The sequence below is a fragment of the Hippoglossus hippoglossus genome, chromosome 4 (assembly GCF_009819705.1).
Source record: "Hippoglossus hippoglossus isolate fHipHip1 chromosome 4, fHipHip1.pri, whole genome shotgun sequence".
Classification (NCBI taxonomy): Eukaryota; Metazoa; Chordata; class Actinopteri; order Pleuronectiformes; family Pleuronectidae; genus Hippoglossus; species Hippoglossus hippoglossus.
In genome coordinates this window covers 22063730-22086050 of record NC_047154.1, presented here as the reverse complement: position 1 = coordinate 22086050, position 22321 = coordinate 22063730, and the positions used below count along the sequence as shown (strand labels likewise).

General features: G+C 43.4%; 1 protein-coding gene across 5 annotated transcripts in view; it reads right to left on the bottom strand.

Moving 5' to 3' along the window:
• kank4 (KN motif and ankyrin repeat domains 4) overlaps positions 1 to 22321 on the bottom strand; it is a 73510-nt gene that overhangs the window by 27114 nt on the left and 24075 nt on the right. For 3 of the 5 annotated variants that reach the window (XM_034582058.1, XM_034582061.1, XM_034582062.1), the window contains exon 1: positions 3268 to 3370. The exons of 1 other annotated variant lie outside the window; for it this stretch is intronic. The gene's annotated coding sequence lies outside the window, so the exon portion shown is untranslated. Of the gene's footprint in view, positions 1 to 3267; positions 3371 to 15508; positions 15902 to 22321 lie in introns of those variants that run through there. One more of the 5 variants, XM_034582060.1, reaches the window with a different exon arrangement.

Here is a 22321-nt window from a genome sequence, read left to right as displayed (position 1 = left end):
CACTGTTCACTTTGTGCAAAACAACGTCTGGATCCCGACCCCTGAGAGAAAACGAATAAGGGAACTTCTGTCTATGGGCTTCATTAAACAGTGGCACAAATATTCCGCAGGGCTGTCGTGAGGAGGCGGCTGTTTTATTATAGGTCAGCTCAAACTCTGCTTTTTTTTTCTTCACATTTAAATGATGGGTCTGTACTGGGAAGAAAAACCCATCGTTGAATGCAACATGAAATTCAATGTAACTATAATGAGTTTATGTCTAGGATAGTGAAAGATGGGGACAGCTGTTGAGGAGGTGCTACTTGGTATTATTTGCAAACGGGAAATTAATTGTTGGGGGGGAAATAAATCTGTTATCACTCTGTTATTTAAGCTTAATGAGCCTGTTCTCCTTCCTGAGCGCTGAATGGAAGTGATTTTCTTTCCAAGCTCAGGGCAAACAATAGAAACTCAATAGAAAACAAAGCGACCAGAGCCGCACACTGATGTCTTTAAAGTCTGTCTCTCTATTGTTCAGTTGCAGTTGTTTCCTTCGCCTCTGCGTGAGGAAGTTAGTTGTAAGAACTTGAAAAAAACACAGAGACCCGAGTGTTTCGCTTGTATTCCCACAGACGACAGAGAAAGTACAGGATGCATGTGGAGGTTGACCCCAGGGTTGGTTTTTTTTGGAGGAACATGGGAAAATGGGAAGATGCTGCTGCTTCTAGATGTTACTATTGTGTAATGTGAAGGCTGGAAGAAATTACAACTTGGACATCATCTTCTTAACAAATCTGATAAAAGAGAAAGAAGATTATACGGTAGAAGGTTGTTTTATTTTAAGATTTGTCCCAGAAAACCTGCAAAGCTGCAAGTTGTGATGAAGAAGCGAATAAAAGACGATTGTGTGTGATGTCCCGTGTCCATCAGGGTCCACTGGAATCATCCACACAGCCCAAAATGCATGGACACGAGGACAGCGTGTGCATAAAAAGTGTTGCAGATATGAATGTTGTACAGACAGATTATCATAGTCCCAAATGAGGAGTTTGGCATTTTTTCCAGCGCCATCTTGTTTTCAGTAGCCATATTACGGCCATGTCTGACTGGCACCTGCAACCTGCACCCATTGGATGGGACTAGCTGTCAATCACACGGTATCTATGTTCCAATGCATAACGTGCGTTATCATCTATTTCACTCTAAGCTGGGACCATAATTTACTAAATGAACATCATGCTATGTTGAAGAAGACCTGAAACCAGTGACCTCCTCTGGAAAATGTCAACTGAGAGTCATTTTCTTATAGACTTCTACAATGGCTTCACTTTTCGTACCATGGAGTGCACGTCCATTTTTATATACAGTCTATTGATCCTCCATTGTCTACTATTATTAACTTCGATCAATAACATCCAGCCCTTTATTCAGAACATGGCCCTACATGAAACCCCGATAATCAATTTGCTTGATCATTGCTCAGATTTAAACTGTGCCTGGAGTATTACAAGCTGCGTGGTAGAAAACAATGTGTATGGAGGGAAAAAGAAAAGATAAGCGAGGCCATATCAACTGTATCTGCCTGAGTGGACATGACCCTCGTGTTACCACCCCTGTCCCGCTTCGGCCACATCTGTCAAAGGACAGATAACCCCTGTGTCCAGGCACCTCCCTTCCAACTGTTTCTTTATCAGCGGCTCGCTCCTTCTCTTCATCCCTCCATTCGGAGAAAGAAAGCATCTTCCTTTATTTTAAGATGGCTCTCCTCGTGGCCTGTAGTGTTGTTTCAGCATGAGGAACAGATGCTTGCTTTCATTAGCCATAAAGGAAGTGACACACCATCTATTATTCATCGTAGCACACAGCCGACCCCTTCTAGCTGCATCTACGTTAGCATCCTGGCTATTTCCGTTCGTGGAATTTAATGAGGGTGGGTGGTGGAGTATCTGCTACCGCTAATTAGCATGTGGGCTATCTGTCTGTGTCGGCGTCAGCAGTCGGAGATGAAGAGGAGGCAGGTAAAAAGATGAAGAGGAGAGAAATGTGACAAACAGCGGAGGGAGAAGGTGCTTTACGTTGCCATCGAAGACTAGATCACTTGCAGTGCTGCCAAGTCACATTACATCCACGTTCACTCTGTGTGACAGGCATAAACAACTCACACACACAGACACACACACACACACACACACACACACACACACACACACTCACACACACGTACAAACACCAAACATGTATAAAATATTCAAATGTACAGTGCAAGCAAGTTCCATGTGTTAACACACTCTCACAGAAACATGAGTTATAAATAAATCTGGGTCCCCTCGCTCATTAATTATCACTTACTACTTACACAGCCAAAACAGTACACACACACACACACAGGCAAGCAGGAAATTCCAACACAGTCGGCTGAACATGAAATAATATGCTGTGCGTGCGACACACACCCACACAAACACACACATGCAAACACACCATTTATACACTCCTACACACAGTCACACACACACACCTCCTGGTGATACAGAGCCTGCCTGACACCAGCAGAGCGTCGAGCCGGGCAGGCGATGGTGGAGCGGCACAGTCTGCAGAGCAGTGGGAGAAATCAACACTTATAAATTCACACTCTATTGATCTGCATGACGCACGATAACGGCCCCTTTCACAGAAAAACACATTCAGATACCGCCTATAGGAAAAAGAAGGAGTTGGCTGATTGCCACACGGATTCGCTCAATGCTCATTTGATTGTACTGTGTGTGTGTGTGTGTGTGTGTGTGTGTGTGTGTGTGTGTGTGTGTGTGTGTGTGTGTGTGTGTGTGTGTGTGTGTGTGTGTGTGTGTGTGTGTGCATGTAACGGATGCATGTTGCCTGATTGTAGGCCTGCCCGCTTATTCCCTCCCTATTGTGCCAAAGCTGTATGAGAAGTGCCGACATTCTACGAACATACATGCAAACGCACACACACTCACACACTCTTTCACACTCCTTCTCACACATGCCAGGCAAACACATGTGACCTATGTTCTCGGCTGCAGAAATAGAACGACGAGAGAGGGAGTGAGTAAAGGAAGGAGGTGGGGGGTAGACGATCAAAGAGAAGATGAGCAGTGCGAGGTAAACAAGATGGAATTAAAGCCGATGAAAACAGGGAAATCCAGAGAGCAAATTGTTTATGAGAGTAAATTGGTTTCAGAAAAAAAAAAAACGCACAAGAGCAGAGGCAAAGGATGAGTCAGAAAAAAAAAGGAGTAAATCCTCAAGGGGTGGTTTGACTCTCACCTGCCACACAGCCCCTGTCACCTCCTGTCCTTCCTGTTTCTGTGACTGCGACTGACCCTGCCTCTCTGTTAACCTCAGCACAGAGGAAAAGAAATAAAAGGAGGGAGGAAGGGTGGGAAAGGGGTGGAGGTGCTGGCAGACGCCTCGGAGGGAGGAGAAGAGAAGATGCTGGTCAAACTATTGGCTCTTCTCAGGATGATGGATTCACCAGCCGGCCCACTGCAACCCAAATAAATAATACCCAAAAGATAAATGAGCTCGACGGAGGACACACACACACACACACACACACACCAACAAACAACGACACACAAACAGACGTGGTAATCAACTACCTCTGCTCCTCTGTATGCGTCAACAGTGCAGCAACTTTAAGTGTGTGTAGCTGTGAGTTTGTGTGTGCGTGTGTGTGTGTTTGTGTGCAAAGTTTGGGATTTCCTAAAGTGCTCATGACCACAAGGGAGACATGAAGTAAATAGTGTGTTTGTGTGCACGCCAACCTTTTGGTGTGTGTGTGTGGGTGTGTTCATTCATGCATCTCCTGTTGTGTGCACCCATGTGTGTTTCTGGGGTTGTGTTAGTGTCCGTTAAGGCTGCGGGGCAAAACGGCCTGCCCTACAATGAACGCCCATCATGCACCATTCTAATTATCGCTGAAGGACCTCAAGCAAACCCCTGCTGCGCTGCCACCAGGCCGAACGAGGCCTGCTTCAACCGGGGTCAGGCTCCACACTGGATCGACAGTGTCTCTCTGAAGCGTCACACTGTCCATCGCTGAGGTATCTTCTCTGTGAAACCAGAAAGAGTAAACCCCTCAGTTAGCTGCGTCCAGCTCGATATCAGAGAGCAGTCTAATGAGTAAACCCATGGCTGGCCCAGTTGGCTCTGCAGGCCAAATGAGGTAAATAATTAACTGCCTTTAAATAGGCTAACTGCCCACACTAATGGGTCCTATCTCTTATCTCACTCCCGCACCAGTCCCTCAGACCCGCCGGTGCTAATTCCCCTCAGTTCATTTTAAAGGCAAACATCTACCTCAAAAAACAGCCCCAGCAGCGGGAAGCCCGTAGCACGTGTAAGATAGAGCCTGAACACTTTGGCTTGACGTGCCAGGCGGCTGCAAAAATATATGGAGCACATGAAAGATTCATACGATATACTGCGTAGCTGTTGCAAAGTCGGGCCTTTATATCATGTTGTGGATTTTCTTCGAGGCCAAAGGGTTCGTTTTAATTACGACTGGAGGGAGAAAAGTAATGTTTTGGGGGGGGGATGTCACGACAGGAACAAAAACTAGAAGGATGGTTTAGCAGGAAAAATTACTTAACACTGACACTGGTGATAGGGTAACTGTCACTTTGCACTTGTAATGAATCAGTTGGTTTACTCTGATGATGCTGTTGGTAATGGATAAGTAAATGTGAGTTGAAGCGGAACATGTGAGGATGAGAAGGGAAGAGTCATGATACGAAGCTGATGAGCAAACAACTGGAGACTAGACCATAAACCATACAACACCTGGACCCCTCTGCACAGCACCCTGGTAAGAAGCCATGCTCAGGAGTGTTTCCACAGACTTTGGGGGCCCCAGGCAAAGGATACCTGGGAGGCCCTAGTCATGCTTTGTATGGGCATACATGCAATAGTGGATTCTATTAAATGTTAAATATAAATAATTATTTAAAGATTCCAGAAATCTCTGTCCATCTCTCTGTCTGTATGTGGCTCATATATCTAGAGAACTGTTCATTATATCGGCTTCACACTTTGCTCGTGTATTGACAAGAGCCAGAGGAAGTCCAGAGTCGAATTTGGGGCCATTTGGACACTTTCAATATTAATAAACTTTGAATAAAAAGGGAACAGGAACAACAAAGGATTCTCCAGTTCTGGTTCTGCTTACAGAGTCGATACTTTGCCGCGTCTTAATTACTGCAGGTAACTTTTATCATACAAGGCAGTATATTTTATCCTCAGTCATGTTTACAATGAGCACTGCACTAGTATTTTAAATGATGAGCACTTTAAAGGAGATCTCAGTGAACCAGATTTCACTTTGTATAACGTGTATTTTCTCTGTCCATCAAAAGAGATAAAAGAAGACATAATTTCTTTCTGACGAGTGTTGACTTGCACAGGAAACGTTTGTCAGACACAAACTGAGACTATGTTAGAATCTTCAGCGTCTAAATCCCCCCCTCTCCCTATATGCCTAACACACTGCATGAAATCAGCTCAAACACTTTCATCTAAAGCAGCGGACTGAAAGAGGGTGTGATGCGGCCTAGAGGGTTAAGCAGATCACATGAACCGTCTCCTGTCAGGAGGGATCAGATCGGACCTCAGAACCCGAGGATTCCTGGAGTCTCGTTGCTCCCTTGTATTTCCCTGCGTGTCGAAGTTAGATGTCGTCTGTCCACCTCGCTTTTCCTTATGTTGATAGATTTGAAAATGCAATGTCGAAATGATGTGCACTGAGAAGTTGCAGCATCAAGGGGCGTAACACGTGGTATTAGACTGACCCGGGTTGCAGGATCCCAAGATAAAGCAAAGGACATAAAAGTTGGGTGTAGCTTAAAACAAACTACTTTGTGTTTTGTGGGTCATCATTGCTGGAATCAGAAAATTGAAAAAAGGTGTTGGCCCTGATGAGCCATATGACACTTGAGAAGCCCACATGGTGCCGTCACCTCGTGGGCTTTCAACATGCAGGACAAGGTGTAATGGCGCAGGTTGGTTTCTTGCTGGACCCAACACCTGCCTTGAGAAGTTCTCCTCTCTTTTACTGAGCAGTCCAACATTCCTGCGTAGGCACACGTGTCACAAAGTGTATTGTTGTAAAAACGAGCAGTCTCCCTGCTCCAGCGTGGGCAAAAACACACAGTTAAAATGTTAAAATAACAACAGGCAGCATTATACAAAGTCTGGCACCACAGGGAATCTGTAAATGTGTGTGTCTGGGTGTATCTGGCAGTGTGTGAGTGTTAAAAACCCTAAAATGGCTTTAACTGCTGCTCTCCACAGCTCATGCACGTAGAGTTCAGTGCAACAGCTCGGAGTCATGTGCAGTGTTTGCACATCTGTGGGAGTCACAAAGAGAAACTAAGCAAATGAGCTTATTTGTAACTAAGTTTTCCCTCCTACTAATTCTTCAGCTCACCTCAAATCAGGTTATATTTTCAGATACTTTGACTTTGCATGTAAGTTTTCACGTGAACTCAGTTCTGGCAACCGCAATTATTTCAATCTTTCATTACACCGGCTGCTGCCGTCTCCTCGCAGCATAATTCTGTGTGCCGTCGTTGAAGTTCCAGACCTCTGGCATCTTGAGATTTATGCACACTTTTGCAACACACAATTATCTCTGAGAGCGCAGTCTGCAAGTATGTGTGTGTGTCCAATGTGTCTGAGTGGGGGCGAGTGCGAAAATCCAATAACTGTCTTTATTGGCAAAGGTCACGGTTCTGAGGCGACATCACAGCTTGACGCCTTCAAGGAAATTCAGGTTTTCTTCTCAAAATGAGCTGAATAAACAGGAACAAAATTGTAGAAAATGTAATAAAGTCACATATTTCTAATTTTGGAGTGTATACTTTTTGTTTTGTCTGCGTGTCGGTGACATGGACTGTAAATAAAAATAGATCCACTTCCTTTCACTTTCTATCTATCCCATCAACTAACATGGAGTAGGTGGGGTTATGACCATTACAGGAGCCACGCAGGGAGCTATCACATCATCCATCTTTTCAGACAGTCTATGTACAGTATTACAGTAAGACCTAGAATTACATTTGATGCCCTGAAAGTAAATTATGGTCGTTTATAGAAATGCATGACATTTTCTTTTTAAAATATGGAAGATAAACTTGCGAGAGATTAATGATGAGGCTCAAAAGACTTTAAATAATCCTCTGTTTTGTTTGGCGATACCATCTCAGTTGAATCCTTGTTGGCAGAACATCTGTGTTTAGACTTGTAATAATTTTTTCATGGTTTTACTGTGCGCCTCATTTATCAGCAAATAATGTACACAAACACATATATATACTGTTTTTTTAACCAGATGTCTACATTCACTACATCTCTCAGGCTTATTATAATTTATACTGCTTTAATGTGCTCACCATATGTTGTGTGCATGTACTTTATCATAGCTTATATACATAGAAGTATCTGTTCCACCGAGTAGATACATTTCAGCTCCAGACCATATATAGTCTAGACGATGTTCTATATCCTTCCACCCCCGACAGATGATATTATTGGCCATCGCCTCCTGTAAGTTTCTTTTCTCTTTTGTTTTCATTCTTCTGTTTTCTCATTCCTTCGAGGATTTACACATGTAGGCAAAGAGCTAAGAATAACACATGGGGATACACACTCTGACTGAGAGTTGCAGGCAGATACTGGGAAATTTTTTGGCCTTCGCTCGTCTCTCAGGTCATATTTTGTGTGAGAGCTGCTTTGTATATCGCAAACTGAAGGTGAGAGAGGCAGTGACCTGCAGCGGGATTAACGCTGAACAAATGTTGAAATCTAGATTACAAAATCAGTCAGCATTGAAATACAGCTCTTGTTATTTTGCCGTGTGTGAGGGTCCCTCTGGAAAAGTTGTTTTGTTTTTACAGGTTGAGATCATAGACTGAAGAATAAATAAAGATGGACGACATGAAAGCTCCCAAAAGTGAAGCCAAATTTCGTCATCGCCCCCTGGTAGCTGGCTGCAGCATAGGTCATAAACTACAAAGTCAAAGTACACATCAAATAAAATGTCTACGATCGTCGGGAGTTCTTATCTCTGATGTTTTTTCAAATGCGATTTCATAAAAAAAGGTGGGTGAAATATCATGATTGACAGCTGAGACTGACTCCTGATTGGTCAATTGGATTTATCATATAAGTGGATAATGTTTCGTCCAACGTTTCCTCTATGTTTATATTCAGCCTGTGGTTTGGATACACAATGAGTCCTCGCAAATGAAGCAGTTACAATTATAGTATCATCATATGTAGATTAAATCCACTTAATGCAGCTTGACTATGAGCAATCAGCTCACATTTAACGAGAGATACATCCCTAAGATGATCTTAAGATGGAAAAATAAGAGTCACTGACCAGGATTTTCCACTGTGAACATGTGTGTGTGCGCATGTGTGTGTGTGTGTGTGTGTGTGTGCACAGCTGGGGGGGGGGGGTCGCAGGACTGACAGACATCCTGAGGAAGGCCGGTTGCTGATAAGGGCTTCAGGCAGGGAAAAGACTGTTTATCCTTTGAAACAGACGCCCACTGAACTGACCACAGCACACACCTCACCGCTCAAGTGGAAATGACCCGAACTGTGCTGATCGCTGTGCGTGCATGAGAAGACACAGAGCGGGATGGGGCACGAGATGCGGACGCAACACAAAAATAGTCTTAAAGAAAGAGGACTGCAGATTGAATATCCAAAACCTTTCAACTGAACACAGAAAATGCAGATCTAACTGCACACCTTGCATCACTCATTTCCCATCCTCCATTATTTTCTCCTCTCTATCTGTGGGTGTAATCACTATGTAAACGCGCAGGCAGGCAAAGAGGCGAAGCAAATGCCGAGAGAGAAGGCCTCTATGTCGGCGTGAGGGAAAAGCAGCTCAGACGGAACACAGGGAAACAGAAGAGAACAGACACACAACTTTAGTTCCAGCCACAATCTTCCTTTGTCTGCCTCCCTCACTTCTTCTTGCATTTTCTGACTTTCCCAGCTGCTTGAAATCCTTTGTATTTCATAACAGCACATTTCCCTGGTTTCATTTCAGCCCCGGCAGAGTCACTATGACCCACAAAATACTTCTGAATGTACCGACGTGTCATTCCAGCTTCCACAGGGAAACTTGTTTTGTATGAGAAGTAGAGCAGGGGAGCATCTGTACCACAGTCAACAGTGTGCACAACAACAGCTGCAGTGTTTTTGTTTTTTTCATGTTCACTCTTCAAAATGTAAACAGAAGCCGAGATAGAAAAATACTGCGATACAGTAACAAGCCACAGCCAAACACTCAAAACTAAATGGGCTTTGCGATCGTTTCACGTCACTTTGTCAGCGCTGCAGCCGTCATTAAGTGAGCACGGTGGCTTATGTGGATTCCCATCGATTTTACGACTTTTTTACTGGAGTCAATAAGCCATAAAACAACAAAATCAATCTCCTCCCTTGTTGGTTCACTGCACTATATGGAGATGAAGATGTGCATCAGCTGTCAGCAATTTAATCTGGGCAATTTCCACGCGTACGCATTTCTATCAGGTGCGAAGCAAGGCATCCGAGGCTCGATCACGATATGATCAGCTTTCATTGATTTTAGGAGAAGCGATTTCCAGTGGCTGATGGCAGGAGTGGAAGGGGGGCATCAGTTTCTCATTGTCCGTCTCCTAAATGAGATCCGTTTTTTTTTTATTCTCTCTCTTTCTGTGTCTGTCTATGGTGGTGACACGGTTTAGATGCACGAGGACAAAGTGTAGAATTAAAACTAGAATGGCCATCAGTAGAGTGCAAACCTCCACCAAGGCCCTTACATTCAATCAAGCTGCAGCGAATGAAACAGTCATAGATATCAGTTCTCTAGATATGACACATTTTCTCCATAAAGATCCATGAAAATCCGTGAAAAGGTCAATAAAATGCTACGTTTCAATGTAACCCGTATGCTCTTATCCGTTAAGTTGTTATCGTCCACACAGAAGGTCAGACCTCATAGTTTCAGGTGCAGTTGTCCTAGATCTTGTCCTTGATCTGTTGCACAGGAGAGTGACATATGCACATTCACCCCCCCCCCCCCCCACTACCCCCCCAGATTTAATTCATTCTTTGGGAAATGCTTGCAGAAAACGTGACACAAACTTTCTGGATCCAACCATTTATTCAGATCCAGTTTCTTTCCTAAACCTAGCACATCCTTCCATCAAGATCCATGGTAATCTGTCCGAGAGTTTTGCTTAATCCTGTTAACTAACAGACAAAACAAAATGAAAGCATATCCTCCTCGGCAGAAGTAAGAACTGGAGAAAAAACAGAGGCCACATAATGAAAGATTCAAGGAAAGAGAGATATAGAGGAAAAGAGAGAGAGAGAGAGAGAGAGAGAGTTTTATCATTAAGTGTGGGTGAAGCTTGGCTGAGCAATAACTTGATTGTGGCTTTGGTTTGCTCTCTCCCACAGACAGCCTCTTCCTGTAGGGCAGAACTACACAGACTGCAGGCCGGGCTCTAATATCACTTATAATCACTAGCAGCCAACAAACCACAGCTACAAATCGCCGGGGGGGAAGATGGAACAAAGTAGAGGGAGCGAGACAGTGTTTATGTGTCTGTTATTTTATCCATGTTTTATGAGCTTTATACAAACACATCTTGTATTTCTGTCTTTGTTGGCGTATCTTCTCTGGGTGTCTTCCTGACCATGAATCAGGCCTGAGGCCCCCGAGGCCTAAACAATGACCAGAGCAGACAACCAAGGTATTTCACCCCCTGCAGCCTATAGGGACTGAGTTGTGCATGTAAACAACTGCAATGATATACAGGCAACAATGGGAGGTGGTGGCCTTGGAGATCAAAACAGCCCTGGTGTGGAATACGTAAGCACATGAATGTAGGATAACTCTCAACCGCTGAATGTTAGGGTTAGGGTTCACACAACTCAACTGCAACGGTGCCCGATCTAAACCTGCCTGTTTGGACTGGGCCGTTCTCTTGGCCTGTGGTGTTTCTTTCTGAAACCGTTAAAGTGACCTGCAGAGATTGAGCCGCAACGAGTGAAGACCTGCTGCCGGACTCGGTCCACGGAGAACCCTGAAGCCACCGCTGCTGCACACAGAGCTGTTCACCTGTTTGATTCAGAGTTCAGTGAAGCTTGAGTTAGTGTAATGTGCTGTTGTCACAATCGACAAGATCACTTACGCTGATGAGTCCCAGCCGCCGCCGCTGCTAGAGCGCCGGCCGCCTGTTTATCCAAAGCCTATTAACATTGAAGTGACACATGCCAAGTGTGATCCAATGAGATGAACGTTTGTCATTCCAAATGCAGACGGACGGACAGAGATATCTGGGATCATTAGATAGATGAAGCTGAACTCTGGACTCTCCTCCACCTGACAGTGAAGCAGTGGGAAGCACAATTTGATGCTAACACTTCGCCGTTTGCCTCATTTGTATTTTATTCTTCCTGTTGATCAAATTCAGGTCAGCGAGATCCGTCCTGACCGTGGCTGAAATGTTGGAATACCAGTATATATATTCTTTTTTTTATCGTGGCCTGTATCCTTATTCATGAAATAGACTATTCTGTATTTATGACTGGTTTTTGCAGCCTATTTTCCTCTGTCTGTTGATATATTTTCTACTAACCTATTTCGTACAAAATTCCCTGTAGGAAAACATAAATACTAAGCTATTATTCTAACCCTTTGGAAAAATGGGGTAACTAACTTAATATGACTTACTTGTTCAGTAATTCACAACATTTACTTTTTTCTTAGCCCACTTCTAAATGAAAATAATGGGCCAAATGTTACCATGGCTCATATTAAAAAGGGAAAATTCCCAAAATCAATTCATTATGAAAAAGGGCAACAAACACAAAAAGCTGCTGGATGAAAGAATTTCCACAAACTGAACTCACATTCAGAACAACAGATGTTCTGTTCTCAAGTTGTTCAGCTGCTTGTAGGTTCCTCTGAGCACATTGTGTGCCGCGCTGCACGAGCGGTAAACAGCGTCGTTAGCCAGGAGGCTGCCTCAGCTCTCGCAGCGAGGCAATTTGTTGAGTCTGAAAGGAAGCTACACGGGGTCGCGACCTTGTCTGAGCGATTCCCAGGAATCTCTACTTACATAAGTGAAAATGTGAGGTGGGGGGGGCGGGGGTGATGTGGATCAGAGGTGTGTTGATGGTAAAGGGGTTAAACAGATTCTGTCGGTGTTCACGCTGTAAGAGTAACGTGCTGTCGGTGACGGATATGACAACAAAATGCTATGATTACCAGGAAAAAGCCTCAGAAATCCGATGTGGGTCTTAATTATGCAGCAAAGAGGCTTAAAGGTTACAGAGACAAAGGTCTTCTTACTGTTTATAACATATACCCGTCGCATAGCCCACGATACTCCTACTCTGGACCATTGAGACCCACACACACAAAGCAGACCCATCTTTATCTGCCCCGGGGGAGTCTTTTGTTCGACTATAATGTTTTTCCTATGAGTTAAAAGGGGAAAACCACAAGATAGCATGAACATAAATCTTTATAATTCAAACAAAACGCTTTGAAATCGCTTAAAAAACTCGGGCCACATGTTGGGAATGGCTCTTGGGGATTTGCATAATTGCTGATAACAATGATTTCTTTGGGTAAATAAACTGGTCCTTTGTGGGAACGGGTCTGGTCTCAGCAACATGCGAACAAAAAGAATGCAGACTCATGAATTTTACTCCTACTCAATGTTTTTTTTATCAGATCGGCGAGAAGAGTTGAGGAATATGTTATAAAAGATGGAGAGAAACTACTAGAAGAAGGGAAAACAGAAGGAGGCATCGGTGGTGACTCCGCCGGGCCGTGCTTCCTGTCATGTATGTGAAGTCAAGGGTTCAAGTTTGGCTCGCAGCCCCTTTTTGCACGTCACACTCGCGCTCTTATCTTTCCTGACACTCTCCGTGGCTCCTTATCTTTAAAAGCCAGCATCAAACTGAAGATGAAGTGCAACCAAAGGGGAAGGGGTTTGTTTATTGGAATTGTGGAGCAACAGCTGCCTACAGCCACAGAGACACGAGTCAGGGCTGCGTCCTTTCATTCCTCCAACCTCCTTGTCTCGCCACCCGTACTTCTTTTCTTCGCCTCTCTCCTCCTCTTCCATTATCTGCGTTGCCACAGTAGGAGGCCCACTAAATACAGCCGAGCGCTGCAGGCAGGAGGACGGCACGACGGCAAGACAGAGGAAAGACTTGAGGAATGAGGCCCGCTGGCTTCACCAAGATTGCCGGGGCCATGGAGATGTTGAGCGGTAAAGTATGGGGTAATGATCGAAGTTGAGGTTGAGGCTGAGCGAAGGAGACTGACAGATAATGAAAGTGATGGAGTCATTGTAGGAAATAAGAAGTCAAAGAACTGGTTCAGAGAGAGAATGAGATGTTTGAGGAACCAGATTTTCAAAATGGAGGAAGCTATTTATGCTTTTTAACGGTATTGTACCAACCACCGTTATTTAATCCTACTTAAGTTTAGGAAAGATCAGGGTCTTACTTTAATATGAATAAACACGTTGTACAACACAGTATCGCTCAGGAGGCAGATCTAGTAATTAAAATGTACGTTTGATCCCCGGCTCCTCCAGAGTTCTTGAGTCGGTGAATGACATGTTCTTCACGAAGCTGTGTGAGTGGGCCTCAGACTATAAATACATAAACACACCAGCTTCATGATACATCTCTCTAATGTGGCAGGGAATCAGGGAGTGAAACCCGACTCTATAGCCTATCTGCACTTTAGCTATGAATCAAATCTCGTCTGTAGATATCCACAGTGGGACTGTAATATAAAATAAATCAATTAAAATAAGATACATCCACCTTCAACTGCTCCTCAAAAGAAATTATTCTAATACGGATACGAGACAGGAGTCTACGTCATTAACTTTTTAAATGAAATGATGTAAAATCTTCAGAGCAAAGTGTCGGGAAGGCAGTAAAACTAAAGACCAGATATGACCTGGTGCCCAACAGTGACGGATGAGCTGGCCAGGAAGAACTTAACCAGGCCGGGAGGTTAACATGATGCCAAGGATAGAGGGAACTCACTGTGGCCTCATATCTCACAGTGGACGGAGGATTTATAGAGAGAAGCTCGGAGAGTTGCTGTGACTGACCAGCGTTTCCTGCTTGTAAAGCAATTTGCAGACATGAACTCTGGAGTCCAGACCTTGACCAGAGTTTGATGCAGCGGGAGATTCTCCAGCCAGATGCGTTAGGGTTTAAGGTTAGACTCCAGAAAATGTCCTGAGAATTGGGGCCGGACATTTTCTGGAGTTTGCCTTTCGCATATGAAGAACACCGCAGGAGATGGTCCGGGTCGGACGCGGTCGCAACAACAGGAAAATGTACAAATTGACGCTGTGGAAATCACATGATTTAGTTTGCGGCACAAATCAACACCAGCATCGGTTCTAATCACCAAAAGCTCTCAGATCTCGTTGTCTTTCCAAGTTGACATCTTCGTCGATGTCGTCTCTTTTTCATCCTGAGATATTTCGATTTTCTTTCTCTCGTTTTTTTTTCTTTCAGTTTTTCATCCGTCACATGTTAGAAACTTCCTCCATGAGCTCACTCTCTTGTGGTGAATCCTCTGGATAATCTGCTGTATTCACTCGGACATTATCCAGACTGTTTTTTTTTTTTTTTAAATCAATCACGATGGGACATAAGCAATTAGCGGAGGTTGAGAAAAGCAAGTGAGAGTGATGAAAGTGAAGAGAGGAGATGTAATCATACACTAAAGGACAGGAAGGAGAAATGACAGTGAGGCACAGTGGCGATGAGGGGATGTTGATTATTTGACGTGCCTGTGGTGCACACATTGGTCTCATTTCCACAACAGGGCTTTTAATTTCCTTCCCGTCATCGCTGCCAGCTGAGATCTCATTAGCCGTCAGTGTGGAAGCCTGTATTTTTACATTTTTTCTCGAGGATTTGAAGGAGGCCTTTGAATTTCCACTCATTTCTGTGAGTAGCGTGCTGCCTCCCTGCTTTTCCATCTTTCTGATCACGTCAGTGCAATCACTTAAAAACATTTTTAAAGTGCTTTTGATCTTGCGCCGAAAGCATTTTTTTAACGACCAACACTCGTTCAACCCTGCTGCAAAATGTTGTTGTACTTTGTTCTCCGATTGACAGCAGTGTAGTTTGTTTGTCGCTGGAGATTTTCAAAAAATATACACACCAACGTACACGAAAACAAGCGCATGTGGCCCACATTTACTGCAGCTTAAAGAGCATGCAGTATGTTCACAAATTAGGAATACACACACACATGCACACACACACACGCTGAGGATCTGGGACATGCTTAGCTGTGCAATGGGGACATCATCTCAACCCATCCCCCGCTTCTCACTGCGGCTGAATCCTAAAATCTCATCCACCGACAAATCTATCAAAAACAATAAGTCCTATAGGGGGCTAACTGCTCCGGTGTAGCTAAACCCCCAACTCAACTCACCTCATTCTGTCTCTCACCCTCTAATAGGAGCCATCCATCTCTGCAATAACCACTGTGCGCTGGAGAAAAGTAAGAAACTCCAAATTCCTGCCACAGAAAAGACCAAAAAGTCTTTATCTCTCCCTTAAGCACGTGGAGAAGGAAGCAGACGGGGAGAGATGATATTAATACATGTTTATATGGAAACCTTCCAGCACTCCCAGCTTCCTCATGCCAAAGCAAACAGTTCTCAGAGGAGACAAGGGCATGAGACAATGGCTTCTATTTCCATGAAGATGCTACGTTACCGTTGCCAAGCACGTTTGATATCCGGTGAGATACGGGTTGAGGGCTTCATGCACGCTGACCGCACATGGGTCATAGAACGTTTGGTCTATGTTTATATATGTGTACACTTTTGAGTTACACACACACACACACACACACATTATCCAATGACCAATTCAGGCCTAACCTTGAACTTAACTACCAACAATTCCCATCTTACCACTAACTTTAACCACGACCTCAGAAATGACATTTTGCCTCAATGGGACCAGGCTTTAGTCCCCATGAGGACTACTGGTCCTGACAAGGTCAGTGTTACTGCTGGGAAAGGTCCTAAAGAGGTAAAATATCATTATAATATCATGTGTTAGTTTTACTTAAATACATGCAATTCAAAAAGCGTCATTGTAGCAGTTGGGAATGTTTTAAAACAGTTTTCTTAAGCGTTTGCTTGATGTTAGCAGCACATGAGGCTTTATTCTTTGTAGTAGTTTGTCTCTGACTGTTGATTTCTCTCCTTGACGTTTTTATGTGTCTTAGTATTTTGATATTTTGTGTAGTTGTTCATGTGTTGTACTAATGATTTCAATTTCATTCCTATTCCAAACAATGGAAGAGGTGATCGATATTGTCAATACAGAACTTTTACAGTAAAACAGCAGGCTGTGTAAAGTTGTGTGTCTGTGTGTTTGCAGTTCGACATGAAAATCAGCAACAACACTGACCCCACTGACCGACATTATTCACTGGGACCAGCTGTCGTTTAAAAAGAAAAAGTCTGTCCAGGACAAAAACAACACGTGGACATTGAATGTGAAACATTGTTGGTGTTTTCATGCAGCTCATATTCTTATCCTCACGTTCGTCATCACCGAGCAGCTTTAGAAAAACAAGGTTATCTGTGGAATCTGGCTCGTGTCCACTCTGACTCCACAGGAACATTCAGCTGATTTGTTATCTCTCTTTTTTTGGGCCAATTTATTTGCTGATTATTTTTACCAAAATCTGTTTGTGATGTTTAGTTTGTGAGCAGCGCTGATCTAATACTCTTTTGTTTTGCTAAGGGATTTATTTCTAAATCCCCACATATACAGTCGGCCAACTGATAAAATGGGGGAATTGTCTTGTGAGTTAAGTGAATTTAGGAGCTAGTGTGTGGCCACAGATTTCTTTGTAAGAATATCACTTTTGAAAATGGATTTCAGACCTTTTGTGACTAAGTTAACAGATAGAAATCATCACTGTATCCGGTGCAGTCAATGTAAACAAAGCCAGGTTGTGCTCCTCTTCCCTCCTCGTTCTCTTCTAATGTGCTGAAAAGTCTGCTCGGGTCCAAACTCTCTCCCACCCAGCTCCTAAATTGTCCTCACCTCGTTAACCAGCTCCCACTTTTTCTAATCACAAGTCCGTTGCTGCTTCGCCATGAGCGAAATCGAAAAGTCTGAAAATAAAACATCCCACTCTGTGTCACGTAGCATGAAATATGATAATGTATGTAAGAGACAGATTTTCACAGGGGGGAAATTGATTTTCCACTCGGTTGCGACTGCGGCTCAATCCATCACTTTCTGCATCTGAGCCGAGATGAAGAAAGTGTTGGTCGGAGGCTTGTAGCTGCACCTGGTATTTTCTGATGTGGTTTATTTTCTAATAAGCAGTTTTTCGGGGCGTTGAGGAGACGAGAAACATTGTACTTTATAGTAAAAACGTGTGTTCAGTCGTTTGTTGTAGCAGTACCATCTGTCATGTGGGAACATGGCTTTCAGACAAAAGGCGATGATGGATGGAGCGGATGTGTAACTTCTGAAAACAGCCTGAGGGGCAGGTGTTAGTGAGAGACTGGAAAAACAACCATTAAACGCTGGGCCATTATTAATGGGCAGATTTACATATGACAAGAACAGGAACAGGACTCGAATCTGGATGATTAATGAGGTTATCCAAATGTGGAAAGACTGAAACCATAAAACAATAATTTATGTTCTGGTCTCACCCCATGTCCGTCAGGGATTTTTATTTCACTTTCTTTAACTTTTAGTTTTTCCAAAGGGGACTGTTGCACCTTGGCTTGCTCTCTACTGAGTACCATCCTAGTTTTTCATATTTCAATGTGGCTTAATACCAGCTTGAAGTTGTGTGTTTATCTAAGTCTGCATGTGGTTATTTAAGACAGATTAAAAAACAAAGGTGCCTCCATTTCAACATCTTTCAAAATAGAAAGATTTGTGATTTCCTAATAAACATTGAACTTTAAGTTGAATGCAAAATCCTTTCCCCTGTTTTTTAATCTGTGTATTTGGCAGCAGCACAATGCAAAAGCTAAACTTATTCCCATGATGCCCATTACATTAGACTTGATTGGATCTAAGGAGACTGTTGGGCCTTGTCAGAGGTATCAGCTCTACTGAAGTTTGTTTTTTTATTTGTTTCTAAGCAGGATTACTACGAAAACTACTGAACATATTTCCTAGAAACTGGAGGAAGGAGGGGACATGGGCCAACTCATTAAATATGGAGGCGGATCCACACAAAGGAGTGGATGCAGGTTAGGTGACATATCTGTGTGTGTGTGTGTGTGTGTAATTTGATGCAGCTTCATTGATTTACAGGGGCTGTTGGGCCCTGGCGGAGCTCATTCTAGTTTTATTAAGCGTCTGAGTTCGTCGACCTGTCATGTCAGTCGTGCTCTTCCCCCCCCCCCCCCCCGGTCTCCACCTGAGCAGAGGTGTAATTATCCAGAATAAATGAAAGCAGCTGAGTGGGTCTGCAGGGTTTTTAAATAGGTCACACTCTGTGACACAGGTGGAACTTGTAACAGCTGGTTCGGAGAAGAAATGCTCGAGTGAAGACAGGGAAACAACAGAGATGCCTTCGCCTTGTTCAGATCTGTTTTTCTAACTCTGCCTTTCTGTCAACGGACAAAATACGGACTCATCTTCTTTGTCCTCTGCCCGACATGAAGCAGCCGTCTTTCCTCCACTTCCACAGGAAAGCACTCAAACCACTCACTTAATCTTTTAATTATTGTTTTGCTTTTTTTTTTTTCTGACTCGTTGGATCGCACAGAATCACAAGCGCATGGTGCTGATGTGCCACGGCCCAATTTAATGGTGGCGGGCTGGCTTTAGCTTCCAGCCAATTTATCTCCTGGTCACAGCAACAAGAGCAGAGGGGAAAATATTGATCAGCGCCATCACTTAACACCAGTGTATGAGACAGCTGGTGTAGAGGGTCGGTCGAACGTAACTGTGGCAGCAGCATCGAGAAGTTGGGAGGATGTTAAATCTCCTTGAAAACAAGTGGAAAGGAGTTTTCAACAGGCCGGAACAGACATGAGTTTACAGATCATAAGTAGAAGAGCATTCAGTAGAGCGCATACTTCCGCCAAGGCCCAACATCCCTTTAAATTGAATCAAGCTGCACCAAATTACTCACTCATAGATATCAGTGCTCTGAGTAGGCCTGATTTATTCCATGTCAAGATCCATGTCACGAAACTAAAAGATCTGGATCCTTCATATTCATTTAGATATACTTCTAAAACGATAAAAGATTGATACCTTTCTGTATTGACAGTATCTCAGCTGCTCATTGGTGGTAGTCACAGGTTTCTTGTTTTATTTGTTACCGTAAACAAAAGCTGGAAAAAAAACACGACTACCCCCCCCCAATCAAAATATTTTAAAACCACAAAATGTACACACTCATTGCTACTGACCCCCAGATATGTCAGATTCATACATGGTTCTCTGAGAAAGGTTGAAAGTCTTTTTAAGAAAGGGGGGAAATAATTCGTGGATCCGCCCCCTGATCTGTGCCAAACTTTAATGGTTTCTTCACTGACACAAATCACATCCTTCCACCAGGTTTTCGTGGTAATCCGTCTTGTTTCTGCACAATCCTGATCACTAAGAAACAAACACAGAGGTACACACAACCTCCTTGTTGGCAGAGGTAATTAACTGCACTAATCTCAGCTTCTAATTGAAGGTTTCATAAAGGTCGAGTGACAGCTCTATAAAATCCATCCGTGACCCCAGAGCAGATCATGTGCGAATCCCATGCAAATGGAGACAAGGATCCAAACCATTAATTCCAAGGGCAGCTTTTATTCTGCTGTAAACCAAAAAGAAACACAGAGATAGAGAGAGAGAGAGAGAGAGAGAGAGAGAGAGAGAGAGAGATAGCCAGACTGAGTGAGGACGGAGGAAGGAGGGAGTATTCCCTGAGCAGGGGAGAGATATCAAATGAAATCCATCTCCCACTCCTTTCCTTACCGCCTCCTACTCTCTCCTTCAAGAAGAAGGAAGACAGAGGAGAAGGAAGGGTTGTCAAGGTCACCTTCCTTCTCTTATTCTCTCTCACACACACACACACACACACACACACACAAACAAGTACAGACACTTAAATGTAAATTCTCAGGGGAAGCAGAATATGCATAATTTGCACTGATGACGGAAGCCCTGCTTAATTATTCACTGCAGAGTTCACATGACTGCTACACACACACACACACACACACACACACACACACACACACACACACACACACACACACACACACACACACACACACACAGAAGCACTCTTAAGATCCCCATAAGGATTCTCTGTTCTTTATACAGAGCAACATAAAGCATTTCCAGCATCAGTCATGTCTGTCAAATGAAAAGTGACGCCTCGGAAAAACTCACAGTTGAAGAAAGTACAGGCAGAATAATGCTGCCAAGATTTACTCTGGGAGACCTGGTTAAAATCATGGTCTGTTTGTTTGTCTGCAGAATAACAACAACAAAAAAACTACCAAACAGATTCCCACGGAACTCAGTGGAAAGATGGGACATGGGCCAAGAAAGAACCCATTAAATTTGTGCGAGGATCAAGGAATCTTTTATCACTTTATTTAACGTTGTGAGATGCAATGTTTTTTTTGGGACATTTTCACCCATTTCCCAGAGAATAACTCATCAATCTGTCCAATACAAAAAGGGGCATATTATGGAAACTGACATCTATGAGCGTGTGCTTTCTGGTGCGGATCCAAATAAACATCCTGATCTAGCGGATTTAAATGTGGTTTCATTGTGCAGAAACGAATTGGACTAGAAACCTGTAACGACCATCAATGTGTCGCTGAGATCATGTGTAAGGCTTGTTTGAATTCTGAGTGCCATTGTAGTTGATATCAATATTGAAAGTATGTATATGGTGTTGAACTGTTGTGAATAACATGAGTCAAAACTTCACAAAACACACATGGATAGATAGACATAAGATAAAGGGATAGATAGAGCAAACAAAAGTTGAAAGGGAGAAAGGTCTGAAATCTCTTTATCTATCTTACTGGTCAGGATGAATATAACTTAGCACTGTTGGAAACATAAGCACATGCACACACCACACACATGAATCACCTGGAGGACACACACCACAGCAGACAACAACAGGAAGTTCAAGCACAGAGCACGAGGGCAAAAGGTTAAAGGTCGGGCGGAGCGGTGATTACAAAGACAGACCCAGACTGTCAAAGTAGGCCCATGCTCACCCACACGGATAAATCAAGAAAATCCTAGTGCAGTTGTTGCTGACTTGTTGGAGCTTGACGCCTTTAATAAATCTCACAGTGCTCCTCATCCCCTAATTCTGTCTCCGTCTGAGGGAGACAACAGCCTCCAGTCCCTCCTCCCCCGCTCCAGCTGCACAGATATCCATATCAGCCGGTCTGGACCGCGTCCAGAGAGAAAGTCTCTTTTTGTTTACGAACCTTCGCAAATTACCAGCTTCTCTAAATAGGCCTGAACTGCTCTCTGCTGAGATGGAATGGGTGTATTTAGGTTCACTGCGGGAGAGACGGGGAAGATTCAGTGACAATTTCAAGTGACACAGACACACGCATATTGTTTGACTTGGCAAGACGGAGGCGCACATGGACGCACATAGAGACGCTATGGGCTATGAGCTGCTTTTATGAGATTATTGGGAACTACTGTCTGAAACTAAATTACTGCTTTTACTGCTTTAAGTGCAGCTAAAAATAATAGCTGTGAATAAAACAATAAACAAGTCTGGAGAAATAATTTTTATTGCTGAGGAAATCTTTTGAAAGAGGAAGCAGAGCCGACTTCAGACTCCATATAAAACTCTTAAGTGGAGAATATGGGTACTTTCCATTCTGTTAATTAGCCCTTGGTCCAAATCAATGGACGAGTTGGGAAACTTGTTGGATTTCCCCTTAGTTCTGTTTCTTTTCACTTAGTAAAAAATGCACAATGAAGAAGGTTCTAAATAATAATAATAATAATATCAAGGAGACAACAGATTTTGTTGCCAGTCCAGGTCAGACCTAGAACTTACTGCTAAAACTGTTGGCTTTAGTTGTTGTTGGGTCAGACTGAGGTTGGGATCTCGGTAGAACCATAAACTAACCACTCCACAATTAGTTTGGAACCACCTCCTCTAAAGATCCTTGATTTGATCAGGTAACATTGCTGTAGAAAGCATTGAGGAAGCCTTTTTTATGTCTATAATCCATGTCTTAAAGGC